General features: G+C 32.7%; 1 pseudogene; it reads left to right on the top strand.

The window, feature by feature from the left end:
• Window positions 1-4,754: 4,754 nt before the first annotated feature.
• Window positions 4,755-24,325, top strand: part of LOC149540517 (pyruvate kinase isozyme G, chloroplastic-like) — a 90,969-nt pseudogene continuing 71,398 nt past the window's right edge.

Genomic DNA, 24,325 nt, shown 5'->3' with positions numbered 1-24,325 from the left:
GAACCATCTTTCTTCTTCACAAAGAGCACGAGAGCTCCCCATGGTGATACACTAGGTCGAATGCTCCCTTTGGCTAGAAGTTCCTCTAGCTAAAGACGTAGCTCACCCAGTTCCTGTGTAGTCATGCGATAAGGAGCTTTAGAGATAGGCTATGCTCCAGGAATTAGATCAATGCTAAAATCGATATCCCTCTTTGGAGGCATGCCTGGAATCTCACTTGGAAAAACATATGCATACTCATGCAGAATTGGGTGATCTAAAGTCTTCCTCATAGGATCTTCCTCATCAAGATCATTTACCATAACAACAAATACTTGACATCCCTTATGGAAACTTCGCTTCATTTGCATAGCAGAAATCATCCATAGAGATATAGGCCTTGGTATCCCAACTATCTTCACATCATTCCCTTGGTCATCTTGGCACATAATAATCTTCTTCCTCCAATCTATACTGGCTTTATGAGTTCCAAGCCAATCCATGCCTAAAACCACATCATAGGAGCCAAGGGGTATGACTCGAAGATCCACTATAGAAACAAAGCTTCCTAAGCTAAGCCCACACTTATGAACTACAGAGTTCGTGGAGACCTTGATACCTGAGGCTAGTTCCACTTGCCAACCATGATCTTGCTTCACCACATCCAGCTTATACTTAGAAATTATAGATGGTGAAATAAATGAATTTGTAGCTCCTGAATCAAATAATACTGAAAGAGATATACCTCAAATAGCACCTGTGGTCTCAACCATTGTTCCTTGATGATCTTCCTGATGGTGTTCAACTGCTACAAATACTCTATGAGCTCTACTTGCATCACCAACTATAGGCTCTGAAGCTGTAGGCCTAGGTCCTAAAAACTGAGGTGCTCGTTGTGGACACTGAGCTGCATAATGACCAATCTGTCCACATGAAAAACATTCTGTATTCCTGCCAGATCCTCTACCCATAGGTGGTACATTTGATTGCTGACGGTTGTTCCTACTAACAAACGACTGACTACTCTGAGCTGGTTGATTGGGCTAATTTTGTTTATTGCGTTGAGCATTATGGATGTTCTTAAAGTTAGAACCTTTGCCACTACCTTGAGCCTGAGAATTTGATCCCTTTTGCTTTTGCGTCTACTGAGACTACTGCTGAAACTATTTTCCCTTAGAAAAGAAAGGCTTCTTGTTACCACCTGAATTGAAGTTGCCTTTAGATCCTGATGCTAATGGTGCTCCTACAAAACCACCTTGACCAAGGTTGACACTTTGCTCAACAAGGATTGCTTGATGTACCGCATCCTTGAGGGTTTTTGGCTCAAATACTTTGACACCCCCAATAATATGGTTGTTCAAACCCCTAATAAAGTTTTGTGTCAACTAAGCTGAATTTTCATTGAACCCTGAAAAAGACATGAGCTCATAAAACTTACGCTCATACTCGGTCATTAACATAGTGTACTGCTTGAGATTATGAAATTCATCTGCCCTTTACTATTTCCATTCCTCTGGTAGGAATCGTTCACATAAACTCTCTAAGAATAGTTCTCAAGTGACACTGCTCATATCGATCCCCAACTTCTTCTCCTCAATTGTCCACCAAGTGGCCCCAAAATTCTCTAAATTGGTGATCGCAAATCTTGCCTTAACATTGTTGTCAAAATCCTACATAGAAAAAATCCCGTCAAGAGAAATAAGCCACTGCTCAGCCACATAACTAGAACCTTGCCCATTGAAAGGCTTAACCTTGGATCTTGAAAGATCCTTCATCTGAGTGGACACAATGGACCTCTGATGATCCTTTCGAGTACTTCTAGATCTAGGTCTATGCTCTTGTTCTATCTGATGCACTTTAGGCTATTCTTGAATAGGAGGTAGACATTCTAGAATAGTCTGCATCATCTATCTCAGACCAACCTCTTCAGACTCAGCTTGGTCCTCTCTACGACTCTCTTCTTGCTACCTATTAGAGTGCTCTTCCCTGCTCTCTATATGAGCCGATCCCTCATGGGTAGACTCATGGGCACTGACGGCTCTGCCACAACCACGACCTCTTCCATGGCCTCTACTATGGCCTCTAATAGAATACCTAGTCCCAGATACCATCCTACAATAGTAAAAAGTACTATTACAATCAAAAGACACATGTTTGTAATAGACTAAGTTCAGTTCTATGTTTAGGTCTAAGTAAAATTTCAGTTTTGACAAAATATACAAGTAACAATTTAAGTTTTGTTTTCAGTTCCCCTAGTTTCAAGTTGAAGAGATACACTTAATAGTTCAAGTTATAGTTGTTCCAAAATACCCAAAGCTCCCGATGTAGAAACTCAGGCTCTGATACCAAATGTAATGCCCTGCCAAGGGATCCAAAGAATTAACCTAGAATTTCACTAAATTTGGTAACATTTTTTTTTAATTAAAAATTACATGAAAGTAAATACCACATATAACTTATTCACAATAATGGAAGCAATAGCAATGTCTATCTAAAAATAAACATAACATACTTAACAGATTACATTCTTTAAGATCCCTTAACATGAATTACATAGATGTTTCCATCTAGGACAACATCCACATGCCATAATAATGATAACTCCAATGTACAAATGTCCTTTCTAAATTACATTCCAGAATCCACAATCTTTCACTGTACATGTCGCAGGGTATGAAGGCTTAAAAGAATATACATATGTGAAATATAGTACATCACTCTATTCTAATCCATGATACATCAAAGTAGAGATAATCACATGATACATCATCATAGAAGACATATACATCCATCATAAAAAACAAACAAAATAAACTAAGTGCACAGTTCCTTCCAACCATTAATAGCATCATTAGACCATCGTGGGCCCTAGGCATCCCTCCATGCGTAACATCCCAAATCACCGAAGAGATCATCGGCATTAACATAGTAGGAATGTCACTCCTAATAAATACAACATCATATGTAGAAGTAATCTAACATGCAAATATAAGCATAAGATTACATCATCTAACATATGCTAATCATCAATGAAAGGATACACATCTACCATCACGAAGGATGCTTCAGCCATAATGTCTCAATGAATCTCAAATGATAAGAGTGAAAAATACACTACCACCCGACCGCATGGTACCTAAGTGGTCCACTCCCACTGTGCTAAGGAGATAATCTCAAGTCTCAAATAGGCTATCAAAATCACATAGCACAAGTCTCTAAAGTCTAGGAATCCTAAAAGTATACTAACTCAAAGGTTCCAATCACAAAATAGACATCTACTTCCTAGAGGCACACAATGACATGTAGGAACCTACTATGCAAGCGGAAAAGTGTCATCGCATTTATCTCATACAAGTTACCTTGGCAGTTAGCTAAACTTCACGGGTCCATACAGATCTCATGCGGCCACTAGTATTCTCTCATACTGACAAGGCATACTATGGAATGCAAGGTTGCAACCATGCATTGTCACTACTCCCATCCTAGCCTATACAAGCACTCAAGGCATGGGCGAGAACCAAAACTCTTATCTTTTTAGGTTCATTCAGTTAGTATTAAGTGTGAATGTTATCACTTATTAATCCAACTTACAATGAGTTACCCTGGCAACCTCTTAGGGTCTTGGCCCCCATTGCAAGCCACGTCCCATCACTACATGCAAATATCCTACCCTAATGCTCATGGTATCATAAACCATCAAAATCACTAAAGAAAATCCATAATAAAATCATCAAATATCCACAATAAGAATCATCAAATATGCATAAAAGCATCAAATCTCCATGAGCCACATCCATAGAAAATCATGACCACAATAGCTCTCTATTGGCAACTGAAGTATCATTGATAATCAAAGTATATCCATTGGTTCTCAATAACTAAAATATGTCTCAATCATATTGATCAAAGACTCCAAAAATGGTTGAGTCAAACATGTCACAACATGACATCATTAAGAACAAATCCACATCTCAATCCCATCATGGCGACTAGAATATAACCAAGGATAACTGATCAATGACCAAAAATAATGGTTAAGTCAAGGGTCTCAAACATAAGAATCTCAACTTTAACAATCAGTAATCACAACCAATACATAGAGCATTCCATCACATAATCATGGTTGGGTTTATAAAGATCGAGAATAAAACATCATCATGACATCACAATCACATAACCCCCAAGCCTCTAGTAGACATCCTATACTGGTCAACACTAGTCAACCCAAAACCCAAAACAATAGCATAAAGAATACATAATGTAAACACATGTTTTGGTTTTGCTAAGTTTTCAAATTTGAATGTAAAAGTCTCAATTTACATTTCCCAATTAATATCAAGTGGAGAAATATCACATTTTACCTAACCCATGTATTTTCTTGATAGATAAAAGTTTCTCCATTAGATTCAATTATCTGAATGTTTTTAAGAATATACGTTATATGTTATTCTGGTATTGAGTTATCATTCTTCACTAACTCAAAATTATAAATTTGAGAAAGACTTAAATATTTGATGACCTAGATGTTATAACTTTTAAATTTACCTTAATTAGATCAAATTCTAATTAAGATAAATTTGATTAAGTAAAACCTATATTACTTATTTAAAAATTCTAATTAACTTTGAATGTTAAAATTTCATTAATATATATATATATATATATATTAATATTATATATACATATATATATATATATATAATAAATAACATATAACAATATTTACAATTGTTTATATAACAATTAATATAAATTTCTTAATACAAAATCGAATCATGTCAAATCGACATATCACAAAGCCGAACGCATTTATATCCATGGGCGAGTTTATACTCGCACGACCGCTTATACATACGGCAGCGCCGTGCAACCCGCCTCTATCGCAGGCCTACGACAGTAGGCCTGTTGCTGGCGGCTTCTTAGAGAATGGGTCGGGTGGTGTAAAAACCCCCACCCTTTAAAAATAATTCGCATACGAATTTTCAAAAATTGTTTATTATGAACGATTTCAAACGTTTTCAAATAATGACTTATCATATATAATTTTTAAGAAACGTTTATGAATTTCATTGTAAAGGAATTTACATATATATGCAGAATTTAACTATCATAGTATATATATATATGTATGTATATATGTATATATGTAAATATATATGTGTGTATATGTATATATATGTATACATATATATATACATACATATATACATATATATATACATATACATATATATATATGTATATATGTATATGTATATATATATATATGTATACATATATATATATACATATACATATATATATATATACACATATGTATATATGTATATATATGTATATAAGTATATGTATATATATATATGTATATATATATATATACATATACATATATGTATATATATGTATATATGTATATATGTATGTTGCAGGTTTAAAAATATGAACATGTATATTTTTTTGCAAAGGCATATACACAGTTTATTTAAAGAACTAAATTTTCAGAGTTTTCCCATAAGTATTTGGTGTCAAAATTTATCCATTAAATCATCTAATGGTTTTTGGCTATGAAATTAAAACCTTGGCCGCATTTTCTTTTCAGGTCTATGCATATAAAATTCTCAAATAGATTTAAAACTTCCCATATAGAGAATGCATATAATAAAATATGAAATTCCTCAGAAGCCCTATGGAAGACACGAAGAAGACAGGGAAAGCAAGATGCAAAAATAGTATAAGTAAAATCACAAGAATCTACTCAGATTTTGATGCTAATTCTCTCTTTCTCAGAAAACTTGCAGAACAAGCTCCTCCCTTCTTCAGAGTTCTCGAGTCCTCCAATGCTCCAATTGCTCTCCCACGCTGTCCACGCTATCCACGCTATCTCTAAGCTTCCAGGAATGCCTGAATATATAAAGAGCTCTCAGGAAACCTCTAGAATGCTTCTAGAAACAGCTGGAAGGTGTCACCAACTAAGCATGGGTTTTTCCAACCTTTTTGATGAGCCTTAGGGTTGTAGACACCATGTGCTTAATTGATGCACTAACCCCCGTGTTGTTGACACATGAGAAATAGAGAAATGTGTTAATTCCCTTGCAAGCTTATAACTCCAATTTACTTTTCAAATAATTTCCACTTCAATATTTATAACTTCCATTTTAATTTTTATAACTTTTATTTTAATTTTTATAACTTTAATTATTATTATTTGTTTATTAATTTATTAGTATTTTATAATTATTATTTATTTTAATTTCTAATTTTCTTTTATTTAATTCTTTTCTCTCAATTAATTCTTTTTTAATTAATTATAATCAAAATATCAAAGATCATGATATTTAATTTTCTCAAATAATTAATTTATTAATTAAATCTATTTGTTGAGACTTAATTAATAGAAAATTGACCATAGACCTCCAAGATAAAATATGAAAACCCATCATAGGAAAATTCATACAAAATCAGTCTAAAGGATTCAAAATCACGAAATATGTCATCCAATACATTCAGTGGGTACTCAACTCTGATACTTGTCCTAACTCACTAGGACAAATGGTTTTAGGGTTTGGGATTTGGACTTGAGAATTTATCTCCCCTCTCTTATCATTGAGATAGTATAATAGGGTACGTTCATCCTGGCAATTCAGGGAAGTCGATACCCAGTACCTGCAACCTGCAGAAAAAACATGCATGTACATACAATATATATAGTGCTAAGCTAAATAGGCAATGGCAGGAAGTGGTGCATCGTGTAGATCCCGACTAAGCAGGTGACTACGAATCCCTTCCTTAACCACATCAGAAATGCCATACAATAAGAAAATATGCACACCATACACATGCAAGTATGGGGTAAGTATCCATAATAAAACACATGAGATAATAAACCATCTTACTGATCATCAACAATAACTGAAAATAATATAATGATCATCGTACATACATGAAATGTAAAGTCTAAATGATCTCATCATATAACAACTGAATCCATAACATAATGTCTGATAGTGTCAAAATAATACCACTAATCCATTAACATAAAGCTAGTCTATCATAGTCTGATAATAATAGCAATAATATGTCCAGAAAAGATGTGAACGAGGGTAGGCACTACAACATATATGATAATAAATCATCTAACTAATTATCATCAACAACTGCAAACACTAAAATAATCATCATACATACATGAACTATAAAGTACCAAGTAATCTCATCATATAATAAGCTAAATGTAAAACAATATCTGGTAATCTCAAAATAGTTCCACTATTAATCATAAACATAAAACTAGCCCTAAAAAAGTACAACAGTGATAGAAAAAATGTGAACTAGGGGTAGGTACTACATTCCAGATCCCTATTAGTAGCTTCTACTAGATTATTAGCCTAAGGATGACAACATGATGATTTATTATGCCTGATAGTATATTCTTGCATAAGAGAAGCTATCAAATTTGATTTAAACTAAGTCCCTTCATCATATGTCAATTTCCTAGGAATGCCACATCATGTAAATATGGATTAATACAAAAACTTTTCCATGTTGATATCCCTTGGGAGTTTTGTGGGTTTATCTTTCATCCATCTGGTGACATAGTTAGTGCATACTAGAATGTAAGACCTGCCTTGTGAAGTAGGATCAATGGGTCCTATAAAGTGAATCCTCCATTTGTTGAAAGGTGTGATGACTACTTGAGGTTTCATAGGTATTTCATTTGATTTAGTGGGTCATCCCATTAATTGACACCTGTCACATTTCATTGTATATCTTGTTGCATCCTAGTGCAGTCTTGGCCAATATTATCTAGTTGTTAAATTTTGAAAGATGTTCTCTGGGTTGCAAAGTGACCTCCACAAGGCTCATCATGATAGGATTTTAAGAAATCATATGTTTCATCTTCTCTTAAACACCTATGCATGAGTTGATTAGGGCTAGAATAAAATATAAATCCAATAATCCATGAATAATTAAATCTCCTTTTAGCTAGTAGCTTTTTGGATTTTTTCTTATGGTGAGGTAGTTAGAAATATCTTTATACCATGGGTTCTATGCAACCAATAAAAAAAGGTGCTCATCTAGAAAACTATCATCAATGATTGCAAGATGATCATGATAATGTAATTAAGAGAGAAAGTCACCTACTACATTGGCCTTACTAGGTTTATCATCCATGGTGATGTCAAATTCTTGCATGAGCAATAACCATCGAGAAAATCTTCCTAAGATTGTAGGTTTGTTCGCCAAATATTTTATAGAAAAATGGTCAGTGTGAAAAAATATTTGATATCCAATAATGTAATGTGTCAAATTACTAAGGGCATAAATGACCAAAAGTAATTCATTTTCAGTGGCTATGTAATTAAACTCTGCACCTTTCAAATTCTTACTGATGAAATAAATGACATGTTTAATAGATTATGCTTTCTATCCCAAAACATCACTGATAGCATAGTTTGAGGCATCTTTATGAATGTGGAAAGGCATGCCCCGATTGGATCCTCTCAAAAAATGAGTTGTGGTATGAACTTCCTTAAGTTATAGGAAGGATGTTTCACAATAAAATTCCCAAACAAATTCAGGATCCTTTTTTAGAAGGTTGTAGAGAGATGTTGCAAGTTGACTAAAGATTTCAATAAATCTTCTCTAATATCAAGCATGACCAAAAAAGCTACATACATCATTTTTCTTCTTTAGTGTTGGCAAGGTACTGATAACTTCAATCCTTTCTAGATCTACTTGGATGTCCTTTGATGAAATGAAATGGCCTAGGACTACCCCTTCCTCCATCATCATAAAATATGTCTTACTATCCAGAGAAAGGTTATAGTCCTAACATCTTTTTAATATTGTTACTAAATTTTCTATTACTTCTTCAAAAGTAACACCATAAATAGTGAAATCATCTACATAAATCTTCATACAGTTAGCAGAAATATCTAAAAGAATATGGATGATAGCTCATTGAAATGTGGCTTGGGCATTGCACAAGCCTAAAGGTAGTATTGAATAGGCAAATATTTCCAATGGGTAGGTAAAAGTTATATTTTCTTGATCTTCTAGGGCTATTTGAATTTGATTGTAACACTGTAACCATCCAAAAAAGAAAAATACTTTTTACTAGCTAGCTTGTCAAGGACTTGGTCTATAAATGGAAATGGAAAATGGTCCTTCTTGGTGGCTGAATTGAGATCCCCATAATCTATGAAAGCTCACCATTTTCCTTCCTTGAGTACCATGACCAAGGGTGAGACCCATTGACTATCAGAGATGGGTATATAAAACCATCACTTAATAGTTTCTGTCATTCATTCTTAACAATATATTTTAACATAGGACTAACTCTCCTTTGAGGCTCTCTAATAGGTTTGAAGCCAGGGCTGATATAAATCTTGTGAGTGCATAGCATAGGATCTAGTCCTTTTATGTCCATGTAATCCCAAGAAAATACATTTTGATTCTCCTATAGCAACTACAACATAACTTCTTATTGGGAGTGTGATAAGGCATTGTTTACATTCAATTCCTTGCCTCAACCAATTTCCATCTTAATAACCTTATCTTCCATGAATAATTAAGCAATAGAAGAATAATCCATCTCATGATGTAATAATGAATGGAGGAACTATGAAGCATCTGAATGATGTAGTTAACTCAAAGATGGTACAATAGTTTCTAGGATGCATTCAAATTGAGGACACATTGGAGATTCTACTCCATATTCATTCATAACAATGCATGAAATTATTTCATCTTCCTCCTGGGTAGCTATAAATGATTCTCTACCTATCATCATCAACTAATGGATGAAATTGGCTTCTAGATCATCATCACCCAAGTCTGGCCATTTTACTTGGTCATATAGTAACAATGGTTGAGCAGTGGAGTACAAAGTTAGGTTCTTGGTATGAACACCATTGGATATTGTCATCTTTCCAAATTGGAAAGCTATATAAGCATCTACAATGGCTAACCATGGTCTCCTTAAAATTAAAGGATATCCTCCCATATTAGCTTTTGGGGAGAGAACTATAAAATCAAATGGATATTCCTCAAAATTTAGGGTGACTATAAGATCTTTTCTCATCCCATCTAGTTTAATGGTAGTGCTATTAGCAAGTTGAAGGATGGTGGGTGTCTCTCTGAGGCCAATAATATGCAACCTAGATAGTAGCTCCTTTTTCATGACAATAATAGATGCTACTAGGTCAACCAAAGAATTTTGAACTTGGATCCCATGAATAGTAACTGTAGCTATAGGACTCCCTAGGTCAGAGTATTTGGGTATAGTTAATTTCTCTAGTATTAAGTTAGACAAGTGTCCTAGGACATGACTCAATTTTAGATCTTTCTTCTTGCTTCTTGGCTTCTTATGAAATGATTCCTTAATAGCTTTAGTATAGGGAGGGACTTCCTTAATAGCATTCAGTAATGGTATTTTTACTATAATCTATCTTAGATGATTAAGAAAATCAATGACTTCATGGTTCTTCTTGGACTGACCTTATTCTATCAACCTATGGGAAAATTGAGGTTTTTTTGTTATAGGAGAGGTATGCTAATTTTACTCATCTATATGCTCATTTAGAGGATCCTTAACTTCAATTATTATAGGTTTTAGGGGTGCAGGAAAAGTGGTTCCTAATCGTAAGTGAGTATCATTCAATGAGATGGCATAGGTTTGCTATATGTTATTTAGTATTGATCATATTAGGGTTAGGTTGAAATGGTAGTCAGGTCTTCTTGGAAGGAGTATTAGTGGCTATAGAAGGAGGCACTAGAGCTTTCTACTAAGTTGTTGGAATTAGGGTTGGTTGACTAGATTAGATACTCCAATTTTGATGTTGTTACTAACCTTGTTGAGGTTATTGCTAACCTTGTTGAGGTTGCTACTAAAACTGTTGAGGTTGCTACCAACCTTGCTGGGATTATTCCCAACTTCTAGTTGGAAGGAGTATTAATGGATATAGGAGGAGGCATTAGAGATTATTGTTGATTTGGTGGCATAAGGGTTAGTTAACTAGACTAGGTACTCAAATTTTGAGGTTGTTGTTAGACTTTCTGAGGTTGCTACCAACCCTACTGAGGTTGTTTTCAAACTAGGTTGTTGCCTACCCAAGTTTTTGCCAACCCTATTGGGGTTTTTGCCAACTATGATTTCCACAAAAACTAGTATTTTGAATTTTTTTTCTATTTATTATTATTATTATAGCTTTGAAAAAGATCTTGGGGCATACCTTATCTTTGAGCCCATGGCCTTTTTAGAGTGATAAAGAGTACCTCTTCATTTTCATCAATAGCTTTGAACTCAATTGGCATTGGTTGTGTCTCCATACTTGGATTAGACTTACATCTCCAATGCTTTTTCTTTTCTCTACAATGTGGATAGTAGTCAGTCAACATGAAATCAACTTCATCTTTCTTTCTTTGAGTTTGCATGTTATCTAGCTAAGTTGCTACATCATTAATGATGTATTACTTGAAGTGTTATAGTAAATTAGATAAATCCATCTTGGGTACTCCTGAACTACCATTGGACTTATGTGGTAGGTCTCTAAGTCCCCTACCTTTCTTCATAGTAGTTCTGGAATAATTTAGGTAGGTAAAAGGATGAATCTATGTTACCTTTCAAGTCAACCTATATGAATGACTTAATTTGAGTATTTCTATCCAAAAAATAAATTCTCTCAGCCATATTATCTAGATAAATTCATTCTAGCTAAGTTATATATGGTCTCACACTTTTCCAATTGGAAATTTATACTAAGTGCATATTTTATACTAGCTTTGTCCAATTACTAAAGAAATAATATTATTTCATAAAATTGATGTTTCGATATCTCTTACTATTTTTTATGATATTTTTTAGTAAAATAAAAACTCCATTTTATAGAACTCAAAGCCAAGAATATTCTCATATAGAGTTTACAGTGTTTTAATTGGATATAGTTTATAGCAATTAAAAAGTTCTGCAAGCACATATTTAACACTAAAAAAATGTCAATTTTGAGAAAGAAAAAATATTAAATCATATCAAAAAAATTAAAAACTTATATGGCATTCTAGAGGAGAGAGTCCTCTTTTAAAATGTATAATTTATCTTCTATATAGAGTAGATTTTTTTTTTAAAATGTAGTGGGACATGAAAACTACCAATTTTGGGTGAGTTGAAATTTGAATCACTATAAAAGAGAAAATATAAGTCTGAAGTAAATAATTTACTATTGATTGTTCTAGCTATATGTGTTATCTATAACATACTCTAAGTTCAAATAGAACACATTTATTTCCATGATAGTTTTGTGGTTGGAACTAAACCCCTTAATTTTTAGTATTTTTTAGTAACTAAAAAATAATCTATACAAATTTGGATAATATATATCATTTATTATTCCAAATAATTATTAAAAATTTTAATTCTAAACTTCAACCATTTCTAAAAATTTCATTAGTTTACCTCATATTAAAGTTCTAAATAATAATACCAATTTTATATCATTGAAGGCGAACAATTATACTGTTATGAGACTTTTCCTTTACAAAAGGGTGATATAGGCCTATGATTTTACCCAAGCATATACTCTATATCTCAATCCAAGTCTTTTGAGAAATGTCTCATCCTACCATAAGGTCTAGAGCTTCAATGCTTTCTTCATTTACACCTCTTAGAAAAAGATGTCTCTTTGACTTCTCATTCAATTCATGTTGCATGTTACACTCTATGTTGAACTTGAACTAGGGAACATACTCTTCCAACATTTCATCATCCTTTTGTGGCATTTTAAAAATTTTATCTCCTTCTAAATCCCGACCCCTACAATACTCATACTTTGTGAGAATCAGATTTTTCACTGCAAGACAATCTACCACAACTTAGGCACCCAACCCCATGAACCATCTCAAAGTAGCTTCTTTGAGGGTAGAGGGAAACAAATTCAATTTATGGGCATTAGTTATATAGTCATAACTTCTACATAGTATATCAAATTCAAAGAGAAAGGTTTTAGGCTCATCAATTATTAAGCCATAAAACTTGGGAAGTGCAATAGTGGGTATGCTTTTCAAATTTTGGTTGCCTTGCTGAGGAGGGATAGGAAAAGGAAATGTTGGTTGAGATTGAGAAATTCCTAGAGGAAGTACTATTAATGGTGATTGATATATGACAAGATTAAGTGGATTATCTTGGTATTTTGGCTCAACAAAGAGATCATTTAGATGCAAGGATTCATTTGAGGATAAGGGTACTTATTCTTGAGTAGTAGGGAATGGATTTTTAAAAGGTTATTCATTATTCTTGTTGTGTGATTGATTAGGTCTAGGATTAATGATGTCCTCCTAAATATCATGGGGAAGAAATCTCACAAAAGTGTCTTTTCTTCTATGCATGCAAAATATTGAAAAATCTAGTCTAACATAATGACTTCAAGGTTGAATTAGATTGACACCTTCCTAGGAAATGATGTCAAAAAATGTTTCATCAACTCAATACCTTAGTAATAAAGGATTGGACATCCTTCTACATTGACTCCGTGATTAGACAAAATCATGTATTTTCCTAAGAATAAAACACTAACTTCATTTTATTTGTCAATTGAGTAGCCTAAGCTTGAGAGGGTGGCTGCAAAGTTTATTCTCTAATTCCTCTTTAGGTCATTACAACTATAAAAGGAAAGAAATGATGAATTAAACTAAGCTAGGAATTGAAACAACATTTTCCTTAAAGCTTAGAGTAATGCTACAAACAATAAATCTATTCATGCACCTATGCTGGAGGAATAGTTCAATGATTGTGTTATCAATGGTTGTAGCAATAGAAAAAGTCTACTTTGCAAAGAAACAAACAAAGAAATAAAATTTGTTTGAACAAAGCAGTTCACTAACCAAGTGGGCCCCCTTGGATGAGTGAACATAAAAAATCAAGTCTAAAGGTGGAAACTTGAACTCTCTATTCTATTCATTCATAATAAGATATAACATTTAAAAATAAGATTATACACTACTGAATAGAATAATATTCTATCTTCCTTCTAGTCAAAACTAGGAAAAATCCCTTTTCAAGGTTACAACAGAAATTATTTAAAGGAAAGCTATAATAAATTCCTACTCCTACGATCACTCCATCAATGAGGATAAATTATAGTTCATAAATTATACAATAGAAACACTATTAAATGTGCTTAAACTCCTCCAACAATATAGTAGGTTTAGGAAGCTATCTTTCTGCACTATCATAATAAATTTCGTGCTATAATCTGCTTATGTTGTGATTCAATAATCATCTGGTCAGCTTTGACCCAATGCTGAAATGATGTCTTCAAAATGCATGGAAAACACCTATAAAAAATTAAATGCAACAACTTATAAATAAATTTATTCATTTCATTATCAATGTTAGAAAATGTATAATGTTCAAATTATCACTCTTGCACATCCTATGGTTGTAGGAAGGAACCTACCCAAACATAGCATGGATGAGGAATTATTTACAAGCATGTAATATTCCTTCATTAAACCATAGAATGCCATATATTTGAGCAAACACAACATATCTAAACAATCTATACTTCAATCTTCATGTCTTGACATATAGATAGTATATTCATAAAACATAAGTTCTTTTGCTAAACCATAGAGTCATAAATTTTTTCTAGCAAGACAATTATTTAAAAAAAGATAAAAGGTACTCAAAATAATGGCCTTTAGAGTCTCATCAATATTTAAAATCAACTTCACATTGTGTTGTAACTGTGGCACATTTTTTTTATCCTCAATAGTTTTCATTTCAATATTTCAGCATTCAAGTTTTCAAGTTTTCTCTTCATTATATATTTGGTTTATCAATTATTTCATCTTCTTTGATCTAAAATAGATTTAAAATAGTTGCTACAATGATGCAATCACCATCTATCTCCAGATTATGTAAGCACTTGTTGATTATAGAATCTAGATAGATACTAAGAGTTCAAAAGCCATAAACTAAAGATCATGATGTGTGCATCCCACTTTAGGGAAAAATTAGATGTCATATTTTGCATATATTACAATCACTTCCTCAAACTCAACTAAGGTGAACCCATGGAATTATTTAGGTGAATTATGCTGCCCATGGAAGATGAGGCTTGTTGTTGAGCATATTCTATTGTTTCTTATTGCTACTAAAGTGCCTCAAATTGGCATTTCTCTAGCATGCTATGATATCTTACATTCTCTCTAGCCCCAAGTTTTTCCACAGTCTGCCCTCTATAGCTTGATTTATTATTTCAAGGGCTACATTTAGCTGATTTCTTATCCTCTCATTAGCAATAATCTCAAGGAAAAATAGTCCTTTCCACCCTAAAAACCACTTTGTTACTTCATTAAAATAAGGAATTATGTTAAGATAATGGTTGTTGCACACATTGCATAATATTGTTATATTGTATTATTTTATTATGTAATCTTGCACCTAGATGGATGTGCAACATATAAAGATTTTGATGGGATATACTTGATGAGTTGTATTGTAACATAGTGATAATATTTCATGTAATTATTTAATTTCAGGAAAAAGAAATAAATTTCCAATATTAAATGTGGGGTCAAGGGGTTAGGTAGCACATGGTTTATGTAATACCACTTGGTGGTTTTGTGGAATTTTCTACTATATAAGAAACCACAAGGGTAGTTGTTATAGGAGAAGAAAGGAGAAGAAGAAGGCATAAAGGGAAAGAGTTGAGTGGGACAATGATTGATAAGTTAGCCAAGGGAGAATTTGTGAAGGTTGGAAGCATAGCATGGGATGTGTGGATTCATGCTTGTTCACATGGATTGCTCGGTTGTGGCTACAACTTTGAAGGCTTCCATGGTTGTATTGCAGTGGTGGTTTTGCTAAATAATACATGGGGATGGATGCTTTTGGAGGCTAGGTTTATCCCTCAATGAGGATTTCCTAGGGTATATCTTGTGTCACATTTTTGTGGGTATGTTGTCCATTCAATTGTATGTGGATTTAAATTGCATATTTATTTGAGATCTATTATAGGTTATGTGGAAATGATTATATTCTTTGTTTCTAGTTTCCTTACAACTTGAACAAAGCCAATGATACAAAAGCTATTGCCACTTTTGAAAATATGTTGCCTCCAAAATTGCAACCATATGATAAATGGGAATAGCACATGCCTGAGCCATCACCTAATTAAATTAGTCTAGTTGTTGATTAGCTAGGTTGATTACAAATTCATGTAGAATCTTCATCATATTAGGTATGATGAAATGAGCAATCAATAGTTTCCATCTAGTAGAATCAAATAACATTTTCAAAGGTGATAAAATTGCATATGCAGATGCATCACTTGCATGTTATGCATGATATACATTCCTCAATTTATAATGAATGGTTGGATATAAAAGCTCTATATGCTTGCCTAAAAATGGTAACCAAGGATGTAACCATGCATGTATTGAAGTTAATTTGGGCATCACTTTATGATCCAAAATATTATGAAGTACGGATGCTAGTAGTGACTTCTCTCATGTCTCCAGAAAATACATCATAGGTTTAGGGTTGCTTGGCTCCTAGGAATTTGTAGCATAGGTTTTAGGGTAGTAACTCCTTACACTCAACTCTTCACTAAAGTTATTATCATTGCCATAATGACATTACCTCTAAAACATGCAAAGGATGTTGAAGTGGTTCCCAACCATGAAATGCTCTTATAAGCAATGGAAAAGAAAATGCCATGCAATACATGAAAAATTGCACAACTTGCAATATTTATATACACATAATTTTTTTTAAAAAATGTGCTTATTACATATTAGCAAAAGAGAAAAATTGTTCTAGGTGCACATATATTCCTAAATCCAAATAATAAAACAATAAAACTCACTCAGCCTATGCTAAGTGACAAGCGATAACCTAGTTAAATTTGTCTAGTTATTTATTGGTTCAGTTGATTACAAATTTCTATAGAACTATCATCAGATTAGGTACAATAAAATGAACAATTAGCTATTGCCAGCTAGCATGATCAAATACAATTTTCCAATGTGATATAATTCTATATGTAGATGTATGTATGTATGTATATACATATATGTGTATGGATAAATACATACATATACACATTTGTATGTGTCTATGTATGTATATATGTATATATGTATATATAGAGAGAGATCTTGTGGATTGTGATGATCAATGGATATCTAAGATTTTGTTGTCATGCCCTCGTGATCTTTGCATCTCATGACATGCCCTTGTGATATCTATGTATGTATGTATGTCTATAAATATTTATATATGTATGTATATTTGTATATATGTATGTATGTATGTATTTATGTGAATAGAGAGATCTTGGTATGAAAGTAAAACAATAGAACTCACTTAACAGGTAGCATGGCCATAGATGCAATGAAAAATCCTATTTGTAAGTAGATTCCTCTTTATCTCTCTCACTTTTCATGTGTTTATTTCACTTAAACTGTTATTTCTTAGGGGCTTTTTTGTAATATTTGATTCATTTTATGCAAGAGGTGATGAGGACATTCATGGATGTAATCATGTGATGAACTTATCATGAGAAACGAAGATATAATTTCTTGAGATTAGTACAATGCAATGAGGACATTCCAAGTACTTTAAAGATTGATACTTTCTTAAAGATTTTAGATGTTAACGGAGATTTTAGATGTTGGGGGGGTTGGGGCCAAATGAGCTTTCACCTTCACGTGGTTGGCCCTAATTAGTAGAAAATATTACACTATTCTCAAAACTAAGTGAAGATCAATATTAACCTATGGATTTATGAAAACTGCTTGTGTGAATCTCTTGGTTTTAGGCAATGCAAAAGGATGTCATAGTTCAATATAAAATGTCAATTCATATGCATACTATATTAGGCAGAGCTAAAAAAAAATAGGTTTGCATTTTTGTTAGAGGTCTTTAATTAGGTATTTTAAGTTATAGACCATCACAAACATTGTTCGTGATGGTCTATAATTTTAAAAATCTATAGACATGTATATGTGGAGGATCATGGTACGCCAAAAAATGGTGATTTGAAAAATATATAGTTCTGAAATGCCTCAAAGCACTTCGTAATCTATTCCAACTTTTTCCTCTCCATCCCAATGCTAAACAGAAAAAATTAATACTTTTGTAAGGCCTATTATATCTTTTGATATATCAAACCTATATGGTCAACTTTAAAAACGTCCCAAAAATGTGTTTTTGGCTTGCTCTTGTCTAATTTTTACTTCAAACATCTAGCTGATGACTTTTTTTCACCAAAATTTGATGAAATGAAAAGGGTTTCTTAAGAATGTTCTTAGTTTTTCATAAATGTAAGGTTTGTCAAATTATGAGTTCAATAAGTAATTCTAACTTTTTTATAATGGAGTTATGTATAAAGTGTTGACTAACACACTACTTGAAAAATAATTATAACTTTCAAATGGTACAACATCTTTGAAATCCAAAAGATGCATTACATTCTATGTTTCTTCTACTCTAAGGGAGAAAAAAGATTTTTTTCACATTTTTTTAAACTAGTTGGGGTGGTCAAACACAAAAGTATTTTTTCCAAAAATACTAAAGTATAAAATTAATAACTAATTATTAATTTAGAATAAAAATGCTCAAAAATATGTGTCATATCCAAGCATGATTCTACTTCTTATATTTAGAATATTATTAAAAAATATTATGATTTCATTTTGATTAAGGTGGTCAAACATGCATCTGCTTGATATTTTTGTCTTGAAAACTTTGTACTATTGCATTAAAATTCAAAAAATTTACCAATTTTTATTTTTCTTCAGATAAGGCCTAGTATTTTCGAAACTAAATTCAATTTTCAAGAGATTCTTTTGTCTCATATTTTCAATATAAATCTTTTAGTAAGTAGAAATGTGCACATCAAGTTAACATAACTCTGATTTGCTGATTTTTTATTGTCACTTAATAGCATAGTTTGGGTTAACCATGATCTTGTATGTATACCAACCTATTAAATAAATGTAAACATGTTTTTTTTTATTAGCTCCACCTATTGTCCATGGATTTGAACATAGCTACATGCACATTCTCAAGTCAAAGTGGTTGAATCTTATTTTGGATGCGAAAAAAAAATGACATGCACCAGAAGATGGGAAATGTTGTCACTTTTCTTGGTTTGGAACCTTATTTATATTTTAAACATTGATCCTTTCTTAAATATTTTAGATTTTAATGGGGAAATTAGATGCTATGGGGGTGTGGGACCAAATGATCTTCCATCTTCATGTGGTTGGCTGTAATTAATAGAGAATATTAAACTATTTTCAAAACCAAGTGAAGCTCAATAATAACCTACGGTTGCATGACAACTAACTATGTGAATCTACTATGAGCTGTGAGAGCATCATAGTTGTTCAACTTTTGCCACCAATTTTTTTTTATTAATATAGTAAGTCATCACAATTGTGATAGTGAATTCCAATGGCTAGTCGTTGATCTCATAACATTGCTACCACATACCTGTTGCTATTATGATGGACTATTCTAAGGGCTAACTGTCAGTACTACAACATTGATGTCACATACACGTTGCATGTGCAATGACATTTCTAATAGCTAGATGTCACAATTGGGATGGTGAAAAGAACTCTTGGCCTTTATTTGACTCTAATTCTTGATAGCATTAGCTATCACAATTGTGAAATTCACCCCTACTGTGCCAAATTGTAATGGAAAAAGTCTAATGCCCATCCAATGGACCCCCAAAAACTACTAGTGTTTCTTGGGTGATGGGTGGTTGTCACAATTTCTATGGTATGTCATCACAATCTGGGCCCAAATGCAGTAGAAAGAAAAAAGTAATGTTATGACACTTAGTAAAGGAGACTATAATTCATGTTTATTCAAAGTTGAAAACAACAAAATCCAAAAAAAATCATACATCAAACAAAATCCAAAAAAAATCCAAATATCCAATAAAATCTATATACTTAAGAAAAAAATCCCAAACATTTATTCATCTTTATTTTCTATTATGACATTTAGATGTTGCTAACATTCAATCCAATGATCCTCAAAATTATGAGCTGACTGAAGAACAAAATTAGCCCATGTTCCTTGATATGCCTAGAAGGCAGGCAACAAAGGACCACTTTATTGATCTTTATTATGAAATACAAGGATAGTAGGATTATTTTCCCCCATCATAGTTACACCTTGAGGGATCTCAGTCAATCCACCCAAAATATTTTTTCCTTATCTCCATAGAAATCCTAGGTGCTTCACCATAGGCTCTTTCTCTATGTCTTTGGTAGTCTCCTCCATATGTTTGATCTTCTTCTTGACTATCCTTATAATAGAGGGATAAGACACTAACCTCTAGCTTTACCCCTCTCTCAGAGATCCTATCTACTCCAATTTATTATCTTGTCTTGCAAGTTGCATCACACTCTTTGAGAACATTTGCAGCAGGTAGGATCCTCTTTGTCATCCTTAGTTTGATCTTAGGTTAGATCAAGTTGTCCTACCTCAATCAACTCCCAAATTTCTTTCTTCACATCATGATGAGGCAACATATCCCCTAATTCTTTTCGCTTGTGCTTTGCTCTCTTATTCTGTTTCCTCCACCTTCCATTGGTAAATCTTTCACCATCCTCTTCCCCCCATCATCCCTTTTCCTTCTCCACCCTCTAATACAATTTTTGTGAGTGATCTTGAGAATCATCCATGAATTCTTTGTTTAACTAACTCCTCCAAGATTTATCTTGAGAAATTTGAAGGCATTTTTTAATACTTTCTAACTTGTTTATGTAGTTTGATGCATCAACTTCCAGGAGTCATAAATTTTGACTAAGATATGGGTTTTGGCTAGAATTTTATAGGCAGTCATGTCATGAGGATTTATTTCAATTCGAATGAACTTAGCTTGTTAAGTAGCCATTTCAAAAAAAAAATGGGAGCCTAAAATTTCATCTTTACCTCCGAAATTGAGTTTTTTTCCTATTTTATTAGAAAGTTGTTTTTTAAAAATTTGAAATCATACTCTTGATTTTGTAGATTAGTTCAAAATTCATCTTGCCTTAGTTGGGGGCTTTTATTGGGAAAAATTAAGATTCATAAGATGGATTTTGGAAAAATAGAAAATTCTTTTTATTTTAATTTTTTTGCCAAATATGATAATTTTCAGAATTGTAATAAGTAGGCATTTTCTTTCATTGTAAGGGGAATAGAGTTGGAGAAGCTAAATGAATAATATGGTGTTTTGAAAATCTATGTTGTGTTATTATTTTTTGTGTATTATTTTGAAAGGGGGTTGGGCTACATCACACTTCATGATTGTTTATTTATGGAAATGTCTAGAGAAAAATGTAGTTTAAATCTCATCTCACATATTGACTCATTGCCTCTTAATAAAAGTCCAAATCAAGGTAGTTAAGGAAACTCTTGAGCTTTGAATATGACCAGATAATTATTTTTTAAAAAAATCCCATCAAGCATATAAAAAAATAGACACCTTTATTGCCACATGAATCTAATTAGCTAAAAAAAACAAAATCATTCTCATCAAGGGGTCAATCAAACCCACCTTTTTTATTGACGTATCTCATTTCCATGTATTATTCTATTTATTTCATCCCACTATCTCCTCATTTTGATCTTTTTACTACTATACTATATCAAATCACTTCCAATATCCTATCATACTAATATTTCTTATAGTAAATCCTTTTGTAAATATCATAGTTAGTCTATTATATAACCCCTAGAGTTAGTCCTTCTCTTTGTCCAATTGTACATATCTCAATTTTCTCATGTTAGTTCATCTTTGATCACAAATTGAAGTTCTTTTAGTTAGGTGCTTTAGTGAATCCTCATGTGAGATTCCTTTTCATCAACGTGTTATCCTAAAGATTATGGTTTCCAGTCTCATCCTAGTCCTTGATACTACTGATAGGTCTTTGTAGGATGCATCCTTCCCCTTGTCTAATCTTGGTCAGTTAGTATCAAGTCCTACTGGAATGTCTTTGGAAAAAGGTCACCTTTCTAATGGATTTATATTTTCTTTTGATTTGTTTTCTTTTTTATGATTTCAAATTTGGTTGGTAAAACTATTTTTTTAAGTGTTTTCTTTTTTTCCTCCTCAAAATCACCATAGTATTTTACATCATGGTGTGTTGCATGGGGAAATTTGAAAAAAAGGTCTTGATCAGGTCTTTCATTTTTATTTATGATTATGAGTCAATTGAATGTTATCCTTGCATATTCAAAATATGCCATACCTTGTAGTTGAATGGTGTACTTGGAAAATATCATTTACCTATGAGTTACCCAGTGTCATTTCCACTCTAATTCTATTGGAATTCATGTATGATGTCGAGGAGATCCTTGTATTTTTTTCTAGTCAGTCCTATGAAATGTTGGTGACAAGGCCATGATGTTCTATGTAACCTTTATGAGTCTACAATATTTCTATATCAAACTAAGTGCTCAGCTACATGGTAATGCTCCCTTTTAGAGTACCCCATGCTCAAGCTTCAATAGATTTTACTCACCCTCTCCCTTACCAATCATCCCCTAGAAATGCAATCCATTTTTAAGAATCCGACATAATCCAAGATAATAAGTTTATCCATGTAACCCTCTTAAAAATTTCTACATGGTAATGCTCCCCTTCAGAGTACCTCACACTCAAGTTTCAATAGATTTTACTCATCTCCTCCCTTACAATTCATCCCCTAAATGCAATCCATTTTTCAGAATCCCACATAATCCAACAAAATAAGATTTTCCATGTAACCCTCTTAAAAATTGCTAATCAGATTAGTCCTACAATCATGATCTTGCAAATCCTATAGTCCCATCGCATCCAATGGTATTTATACCCTCCCCCACCTTGACCCTAGCTCATCCCACAATCACTATCTTGAGCGTTTATTTTAATAGATGCCCCCACCATTCCCCCACAAACTCAACTTCTTAACCCATGGTTAATATTGTACAAATGGTTTCTTGATGTCTCGTACTCCTGGAGTGAGTGTATGATTCCCTTTTAATAATCTTTTAGTCTTGTACATCCTCCTACTCACCTTATTTTCTCATACTTTTCAAGTCATCATTGAGAATCATTTTCTCTATCCACCACCTTCTCTAGGGGGCATTACACAATCCAATCTCTCCTCTTTTTTAAGACTCGGGAAACTTTGTTTCTTTAAAAATCTTATGTGCGTCATCTATCTTGAAACTTCTACAAAATAGTGATTTCCCAACACTATGTCAAAGAGGGGCCAAATGTAGACACTTTAATATGATTACATCATTTAAGTAATCCTATTTAATCATCTCCTAAGGAATTAATGATTAAGTATTTAATATTTAAGTAATTTTATGTTATCCCCTAGTTAATTAATTAATTTAATTAATCGTAGTCCAATTGATAAATTTAAATGACAACCAATAGTCTAATTTGTTAATTAAATGCCCCTTCTATTAAATAAAATAATTGCACTATACCTATTTTATTTAATTCTAACTCACCTTATTCTATTAAATTAAATAATCACACTATATACCTATTTTGTTTAATTATAAATCCCCCTTTCTATTAAATAACCCCTTTAATAAATTCCTCAAACATAAACTAACCCTTAATCTAGTCCTAACTCTTGGGTTCTAACTCAACCCAACCCAATCATCCATGCTAAGATTATTTAAGTAAATAATTAAACTCATTTAATTAAATGACCCGCTCACATTTGTCTAACATGTCCACTTGCTTCATAATCCCCCTCTAGTCCAGGACTACCCTCACCCTAATCATTTGCATAACCCAAAGTATGAGGATTAATAAATACTAATCCAAACCTAAACCTAAACCTTATCTTATCCACACACTCACAAAATAAATTATCAAAATATCCCTTACATATTACTTTACATCCCTTACATATTCCCTTACATCTCTTCCATATTCCTTACACCCTTAATACATTCCTTACACCTTTTATGCATCCCTTACATATTCCCTTACTCCTACTACATATCCGTTACAACCCTTAATTATTCCCCTACATCCCTTACATATTCCTGATACCCCTATCCTCTTCACATTCTCCAAAATGAACTTTATATTCATCTTCACTCTACCCTTCAAAAACCATGGTAAGTCTTGAACCTTATCCCAACCCTTGGAAAAATCCTATAAATAGAGTTTTCTACCCTTCACAAATTATCCACCACTTGAGTATTTCTATCATGCTAATTTTCAATCCAATCTATTGAGAAGAAACATCATTACGAAGAAATATATCCAATTCATTTAATCTTGAGCATCCAGCATTTGAGCACACATCCCATCTTTCAGACACA

The sequence above is a fragment of the Cupressus sempervirens genome, chromosome 9 (assembly GCF_028749045.1).
Source record: "Cupressus sempervirens isolate cs-2001-9-10 chromosome 9, ASM2874904v1, whole genome shotgun sequence".
NCBI lineage: Eukaryota > Viridiplantae > Streptophyta > Pinopsida > Cupressales > Cupressaceae > Cupressus > Cupressus sempervirens.
Note: the sequence above shows the minus strand (reverse complement) of the source record. Positions and strands in the feature narration are given on the sequence as shown.